This window comes from Aptenodytes patagonicus, chromosome 1 (assembly GCF_965638725.1).
Source record: "Aptenodytes patagonicus chromosome 1, bAptPat1.pri.cur, whole genome shotgun sequence".
Taxonomy (NCBI): Eukaryota; Metazoa; Chordata; class Aves; order Sphenisciformes; family Spheniscidae; genus Aptenodytes; species Aptenodytes patagonicus.
Window position 1 is genome coordinate 66,645,257 of NC_134949.1, and position 8,708 is coordinate 66,653,964.

The 8,708-nt window shown below is 42.4% G+C and overlaps 1 non-coding gene across 1 annotated transcript; it reads left to right on the forward strand.

Moving 5' to 3' along the window:
• Nucleotides 1-8,291: 8,291 nt before the first annotated feature.
• On the forward strand, nt 8,292-8,373 carry TRNAS-GCU (transfer RNA serine (anticodon GCU)). Its single transcript has one exon. It is a non-coding gene; the product is annotated as a tRNA-Ser (tRNA).
• Nucleotides 8,374-8,708: the final 335 nt, after the last annotated feature.

The following is an 8,708-nucleotide window of genomic DNA, read 5'->3' on the forward strand; positions in this document are numbered from 1 at the left end:
TCAAATGCAAGTTTTGCTACCTAAATTAACATTAATGGGTAAATATGCATACTGACCGAGCATCCAGGACCACCTAGCAGGATGCAGTGCTCTTTCATTATCTGCTGTGACGATAAGTAAGGAATGTAATTCAGTTGCCTACACATATGTGTCTATTGGCCATTTGAGGCTCCATAGGATGCCTTACTTGGCCTCCAGTGACCTCTCCATAAGGGCATAGGTTTGTGCTCCCATGCCATATCTGCCACTGTTGGGAGGATGTCTCCAGTACCCTAGAGCACCAAGAGCATATGTCTAGTCCCAGTGTTCAGATTTGCAATAAGCTTTCTGGGAAGCAGATCAGAAACTGCCAAAAAAACCCATGCTTTCCAAAATCATACAGCAAGTTGTATATGCTAGAGAGTGATCAAGTCATTGGCTGATGGTAGATTGCCTACCTGATTCCTGAAAACACAGTGACTGCTGTTTTATGCAGAGCTCCCAGTCACTGTGCTTGCTTCCTGCTCTCTTCCCCTTGTATTTGCTTGCTTGGCACTCTTTCCTGAAGGCTGCTGGCTCCAAAAGAGCAAACGTCTCATGCGCAAGAGCAGCATGCTTATTTCAGGGAAACTGTGTCCATGCTGGAAGTAATGACTCCACCTGATGATTTTGCCAGATTGACGCCAAAATACTTCACAGCTTTGAGATTGTCTTTGTCCTTGTGTAATCCATGTGGTTGCTGATCAAATCAAGGGTCTATTGCAATTATAATAAAGAATCAAATCTCTGTTTTTGCACAGGGAAAGGTGGGAGCTGAACAAATATATAATAAGCAATGAGGAGTCAGGAATTTGCCTTGGGACTAATTGCTCAGTTTTAAGTATATCCTTGAAAATTCTGGCTTTCAGTTCCAGATTATACATCTCCAAGAAGTGTAACTGCTGCCTGTCAACACCACAGAGCCAGGATAAATCCTGTTTTCCCTCCTATCCTATTACTCAGCACAGGGCTAGTCATAGCTGCCCAAAATAAATGTGACTTTATAACGTAAGGCCTTCACTATGCCTTGACATCTATCTCTCTTTCTGGATTATTTCATTATTTTCTTTTATACTCTCCTTCTCCTTCTTCCAGCATACTGACTTTAAGTGACAGTGTCTAGGGCTACACATTCATGTAAAATGAAAAACACTTCAGGCTCTTTTCTTATTTTTTTTAAGTGAATGAGAAAATGCACAATTATCAAATTTAAAACAATTATTGGAAGCAAAAACCCTCACCAAGACAAACCAAAAAAAACCAAACCCAAACACTGATAATTCTCTCTTGCTAACAGCACCATTATTAATCTTTAACCATATTAGCAGAGGAAAGCAAGTGGTACAAACTCTCATCAAGGAAACAGAACAGGAAAAATATAGCCCTGGAGGTCAAACCTTGACTTTTTAAGAAGGATGTCAAAGGCAAACTGCAGTAGCTAGTCTCTTTGCTCTAGTGTGTGCTCTGCAAGAGAGCACAAAGCCTGACTTTAATTCCATTTCAAAACAAAAAAAAATATTATTTATCTGGAATTTAAAAGAAATTTCCTATTCCAAAGGAAATATCACAATGTATTTCATTTTGATATGTAACTTTGTATGTTCAAAATTTCAAAATTACCGTGGAACAGAAATATGGAGTTTTTTACCATTGCTAGTCATGAAATATAAAGGTGTTCATTGACAGACACAGAGCTGACCTGAGTTTCAGGAATGAGAAAGTTGCAGGCAGGACATCATTGATATATTTTGATATCCCACCTTACAGCAACAGAAAGAGATAAATTGCTGCATTATCCTGGATATTTCTAATATAAAAAAGCATAAAGAGCAACAATTTCAAAGCCCAGAGCAACTTTACCTTCTTCAGCACATGAGATATTCTCCCTTTCATAAGATTTTCACCATGGTTTCTGTAATATTGCTAAATTTTCCCCACTGGAACAGTAAAAGGCTGTATTAGCATTTGGGCTGCGGTCTAGATTACTACATTAGGGATGTTACAATGCAAAGTATTTGCTGCTACACCAAAACCTTTTTTTTTTTTCCCCCTTCCTCTTTGGTTGGCTTTGTTCTAGAAAGATAACTGGAAAAAAAACCAGATGGAATATATTCTCAAATGTAAAACTTAATTTAACCTCACTATAATCCTAGTTAGAGCAGCTCTCAGACCGAGCATCCGATGGGAACAATAAGAAGCTATATGGCAATGCATATTCCTCAGCCTACAGAGGGAAAGAGAAATTGGAAATGTGTACTCTTTAAAGGTAAAATCCACAGAGAGAAGCATTAGCATTTACATTATTCCGGTGCCCTTTAGTTGAGATCCAAATTTATCTTACTAAATTACCATCTTTAGGCAATTTATTCTCTCTGCAAGTCTGAAAGTGCTGTTTTGTATGCCAAATACAACATTGTTTAGCCATTAATGTTCATGACTATCAAAAAGTGGTGACATGGTTATTATTTGACACAATTTTAGTCGTCTTCCCCTCCAAGTTGGAGTCACACTGGAAAAATCGGGATGGCACTTGGGTGTGGTCTCTTTCACTCAGTATCCAAATGCCAAATAATAAACTTCATATAATGTCAACTTTACATAACTCAACTCAGCACAACTGGCTTTTGCAAAAATTTCTTGAAAGTACATATCAACACAACTTCCTTCCAGATAAATATAGCATTAATAATAATTAACAACCATCAGTGATGTAACATAGTACTCTAAATGTGGATCAACATTTCAGTGCTCCAATGACTTTTGATTTCCCTCTAAGGTGCTGTTGTGACAGTGTGGGTCTGCAGCTCTTCCCTTGGGACAGGAGTTCCTGTGCTGCCAAGTAGCTACCTATCCACTACATCCATTCACCTTTTGCTACAGCATTGCCCAAATGTGCCTACAAATAATTTGTCTGAATGAATGGTGCCTGCATTTGAAAACTTAGATAAAATGAGGTTATCCAGTGAGGTTTTCCCAGCTGTAAAATGAAATAATTAATTTAGTCACCATATTAGATGATGTTTTGCACTCTCTGAAATCAGGTTTCATACTCCTTTCTGTCTCAAAAGTTAGTATTTAATTTAGTACTCTGTATGCTCTACCAAGTTGACAATGCCAATGCATCATTCATGCTCCATGAACTTCACTCGAGTCTGCCTTATTTCCTCAGCTTGGCAGAGTCTAGTTGCTTCATTAAGTGCCTTTCCGTGGTCAAAACTAGATCTCAGCATGGACCTAACTCTCCACCCTGCAAACTGGCCTGAGGTCAAGGAGCTGATCACTCTTCTTTGTGTTTCACCATTTTGTCTCTAAAATCCTATCACAAAGAGATTTCCTTCTTATATTATGTTATTAAAAGCAGCAAGGTGGTCTGGCAGTTGGCTTCCCCCAGCTGCAGGGAAATTACCAGGTCCAATGTCATAGATACAATTGATGGCTGCAAGAATTGAAGCCCCTGCTACCCACCGTGTTGAATGAAACCCTACAACTCTATGTTTGGCATCCCTGAGGGCAGATGTCAACAGTTGCTCCTGTCACCCTGCTCCTCCTCTTGAACTCACCGGTTCGTTTAGCCCATTGTTTCCTCCTCCCACTCGAGCTGGCATTAGTGATTTGTCAGGAGAGCTCCTAGCCCAGCCCTACTTCCCTGGCCCTGGTAGGAACCAGCCTGGTGAGCTGATGCAGCCTCTCAGGTGGAGTTGAGGGGCTGCCTCTCACAGTCACCTTGGGTGGCCAAGGGTTCACTGGAAAGGCAGGCTGGTAACCGGGGAAAAGGTGCTATGGAAAAGTGTGTTTCTTCACAAGAGCGAGTGCTGCCTACTGCAAAGGCCAGTCTTGCTGCTGGCCCTCCTGTAGTATCATCTGTGTCCTACACAGTCTTTCTTTCCTTCGGCTTGGGTAGGTACAGAAAGGAGACGGCAGTGCAGCGGCATGAGGAAATGACAAGGACTAGCGGTGTATGCAGAGCTGGAGACCAGGGTTTCAGGAACACAGGGGCTTTCAGTGTGCCTGAGAGGTCCCCCATGCAAGAAAATGAAATCTCTCCCTATCTTTCCCCACCCTGAAAATAATAACCTTGCTCAGGAAGAAGCTTGCTGCTTGTGCTTGAGAGACAGGAGACATGATATTACAATCACATTAATTCTTTTATCTCTCCATGACTTGAATACATTTAAATCCCAAGTGATTAGAATGAAGAAGAGTAGGAAGGAAAGATTGTTTAAGGTGACTTAAACCCCCCTGCAACAACCTCTCTTAAATTCAGATACTTTGAAGGAAAGTTAAAAATGGCATCTTATCCTCTCCACAGCCACTGTTCTCCTCCAGAGCTTGCTGGGAAAAATCATGTAGTAGCAGGAAGGTAACTACTGATTCACATGACCTTGCCACAGATGCAAAGCAGGACGTCATAAACTGTTTTACTGATGCCCGTATTAAAAATTTTATCCCACTATTTATTTCAATTTCAGTACTCAGAAAAAAATGGGTGGCTATAGCTTCACATGCTCTTTTCTCTGTTTTCCATAACATGTCACTGCTTGTTGATATGCTTCTCTCTCCTAGGTCTAGACAGAGGGTGGGTAGAAACAGTAGGTGAGGGATGAAAGTATTCCTGAAATGATATGTGCAAGAGTCAAAAGCGTCTTCTGAATGTCCTTTTTATTAAACTGATAGTCAAAAGAAGTTTTAAACAGACCTTCTCTCATCCCCACCTCTCTCCATCTTGCCAATGAAGACTGGTGTCCCGGTTTCAGCTGGGATAGAGTTAACTTTCTTTCTAGTAGCTGGTCTAGTGTTGTGGTTTGGATTTAGGATGAGAATAATGTTGATAAGATACTGATGTTTTAGTTGTTGCTAAGCAGTCAGGGACTTTTCAGCTTCTCATACTGGGCTGCCAACGAGAAGGCTGGAGGTGCACAAGAAGCTGGGAGGGGGCACAGCCAGGACAGCTGACCCAAACTGGCCAAAGGGATATTCCATCCCATGTGACGTCATGTTCAGCATATAAACTGGGGGCAGTTGGCCAGGGTACGGCCGCTGCTCAAGGACAGGCTGGGCATCGGTCGGTTGGTGGTGAGCAATTGTTTTTCATTTTCATCACTTGTCTTTCTTGGGTTTTATTCCTCTGTCTTTTTGTTATTTTCCTTTTCATTACAATTTTTATTATTATTACTGTAATTATTATTATAATTGTAATATTTTATTTCAATTATTAAACTGTTCTTATCTCAATCCACAAGTGTTCTCACGTTTACTCTTCCAATTTTCTCCCCCATTGCACTGGGGGATGGGGGTGGTGTGAGCGAGCGGATGTATGGTGCTTAGTTGCTGGCTGGGGCTAAACCACGACAACTGGAAAAAGGAAGAAGTAGTCTGAGGTCTGTGACCTCAGAAGACCTTTTTTGAATACCTAGCTCCAAATAAGAGTCTCTTGGGATATGTCCACACTGTTTCATCAGAGGATCCTTGTCCTCTGCTTTTCCATATTGCATACAAGCTTGTTCACTCCTTGGTTGACAGACTGAGTCAATTCGTTTCCTTCAGAAGACAGATAGGGTGCAACTGGCAGGATCATTTGCTTCAGGTCCTTTCCTGTTAGAAAGATTGGTCATAATCCAGACCAAGTTTGGTTTCCTCCTCCAGCACCCTCCCTGTAGATGTGTGTGGCCTCACATATGCCCTGCCATACATCAAGATACACAACACACCTTTAGCATGCTGTGAAGAGAACTAGCTGTTGGCTGCATCACTCTTTCATCACTTTGGACACAGGACTGAAAGCTTACATGCATACAAGGCCAACAGGGGCACCAAACAGAGGGACAATGTAGACCAAGGCTTAGGCCGCATGCACATAGCCAGTGTGCTCTAGAGGCTGTGAGCTGCTGGTCTGCAACAGCTTGGGCATAAGCCAGTCCAGTGTTGCTTTAGGGGCTGTGGTTGTCCTTGCCAATGGAGTGGGGGAGATAGGGCCTAGTTTGGTGAGGCTCCTTTGTCTGTGAAGTTGGCTCAGGTCTCCTGAAGAAAAAAGTTGTGGTTGGTCTGCGAGTGAATGCATAAGCCAAAGACTTGCAACAGAAGAAAGGCTGGAACAAAGACAGGCATGGAATTATTTGGTCAGTTATAGTCACCCAAAGACTTAAGACAAAAACACCAACAGGAAAATCTATAAAACCCCAAGAAAATACAAGCAGTGAGTCAGAAGATGACAATTTAGCAAGACCAAGGATTAGACCATTCTACGGAGCAATCAATAAAGGCCAACACTTCCCTGTCCCATTGACTTCTGCCTGGCTGGCAGACTTGTGAGGGTGAGGGAGGGATGTTTCATCTCTCTTAGGCTGCTCAACAATTATCATTCACCTCAAAAAAATATTCAGCAAGTTGTAAGGTGGTGGCTCATGCCTATATAAGTGCCAGAGACTATTAAAACCTGGACTGCTGACATCATCTTATCATGTGGCATTATGCACAATCAGTTGGTGGCTTTGATACTGTCTTCCATATTTGACCATCAGTAGTGGAGGGCTTGAACAGCAGGGCTCTTTAATATTGCTTCCCTTGATTTTGCTCAGAAGATCTTTTTCTATCATCTCATTCCGCACACTGATTCAGTTTGCCTATAGATAGACTAGACTGTGAATCACAATTTCCATTCCAGAGGAACTGCTGATATTTTATCATTTTTTTTAAATAACATTTTGGAAAGTTGACATACTTTGTTTTAACATTTTTGACTGAAATGAATAGCGTTGACGTTCCCAAATTAGAATGTTTGGTTTGCTGAACTCAGCTGAAACTGTATTTGAAGTCAATTCAAAATGAACATACCTCTGCCAATGGTGCTGCAGGTCTCTAGCTTGCCACTTGCTTTGAGATGAAGCTGCAGTGACCTAGGGGAAATACAGGGTGGGATAAAGGAGCTTGGCCAGTAATGGAGCATGAGAAATAAGTCATGTGAATTCTGACATAATAGGATTTTAAGTGTTCAACTAGAACATAATTCTGAATAGATGATTATGCCCTACAGTCATTCTGTCTGGGAGACAGGATGCTGTGGCACGACAGAGGCAAAGGAATGGGACATTCCCACCCAGAGAGGAGCAGCGCTGAGTCTCTAACAGTGAAACCTGTTGCAGCAGGTTGGTGTGTGTTTTGTTCCAAAAGGCATCCATAGCAAACTGTAAGGAAGAAAAGACAAGTTCATGGTGTGCAAGAAAAAAGAAAAGAAAAACAATGCTACAAATAGCACTGATGGTGAGCTGTCTGTTATCAGTTCTGAGGGAAAAAAAGACTTGCGGACAATAGGAGAGTAGCTGATTAGCTGGCTGCTTCTCCCAGGTCCTTCTCCTCCAGCTACTGAACATCTTGATTCAATGTACTTATGCACTGGGTAGGGTGCTGAAACATTAACCCTCTCTTCCTCTCTCTCCTTCCATCTGATTTGGTTACTATAACCCTATGTAGCAATTGCATAGATTTATTGGTATGTTTATGATGCTGCAAGCATATGATAGAAAGTATTTCAGCTAAGTTAATAAGGTAGGCTAGCAGCTTATTTATGATTATTTCTATTAAATTGATATCAGTGAGGTCTGTATTTCCTCTGTACAACAGAATGAAACTGTAGTGCCATTTGCCACATACTAAAACCAGAAATATATATGCCCAGCATATGAGGAGTGTGTACAGTAGAAGCATACCTTACATTATGTTTAATTACATAATATAGAGACAGAGCTTTGCAGGAAAAAAGGCCTGAGGCATGCTGGTTGGCCATCTCCATTACATAAAAAAGCTAAAGAAAACGACCAAACCAACCCTCCACCTAAACATCTTAAGACTTCTTTTTAAGACTTAAGTTAGACTTTAAGACCTAAGATAGTTTGTTCCCACTCGATGTAATTGACTCTTTTTGTCAGGGAAAATTAAGTCTTTCTTGAGACTAAAGGAGGGGAAAAATGGAATAAACTGTTTATGTAAGTAAAGGGGTTAGGGGATGTAACAGCTCTCTCTTGAATACTGACACTAGTGCAGGGTTCTGTATTTGCTGTAACAGGGCTACCCAGTGCGCATGACTTTGATTAATAACTTGTCCAGAACAGTGTCAAAGGCTCACTATCCTATGAAACATTCAGACTATTTTTCTCCCATTCCAAAGGGAAAAACAGTTTCTGAAAGTTCCTGTAGGCATTTTCATGTCACTAGCCCAACGTTTATTTTTGAAATTTTTAAAACTAATCTGAGACAGGGATTTCACACTGTGAAGTTAGGACGAGGTGGCCGAGTGGTGAAGGCGATGGACTGCTAATCCATTGTGCTCTGCACGCGTGGGTTCGAATCCCACCCTCGTCGGGACTGTTGCCGCCACGCCCCGGAGCCGCAGCTAAGGCGTGAGGTCCTGGGGCAAGAAGACGTGGGGGGGTGCCAGGGAGTGAAACCAGCCTCTACAGCACTGCGGGGCTAACAGCCACAGCCCTGCCCCCGCCCCGCAGGCTGGCAAACCTAGAGGGTGGCAGGGAACGGGACCACCTCCCTTGCTTTTCCCCACGGGGTCTCCTCGACGAGGTTTGTACCGGGGGGGGGGGGGGGGGGGGGGGAAATAAAGGGGACAATCAGCCCGGGGCTGGGAGCAGTGTGAAGTGCTATGTGGAGGACCTCGTGGCAACACCCAACAGCTTATCTGTCTC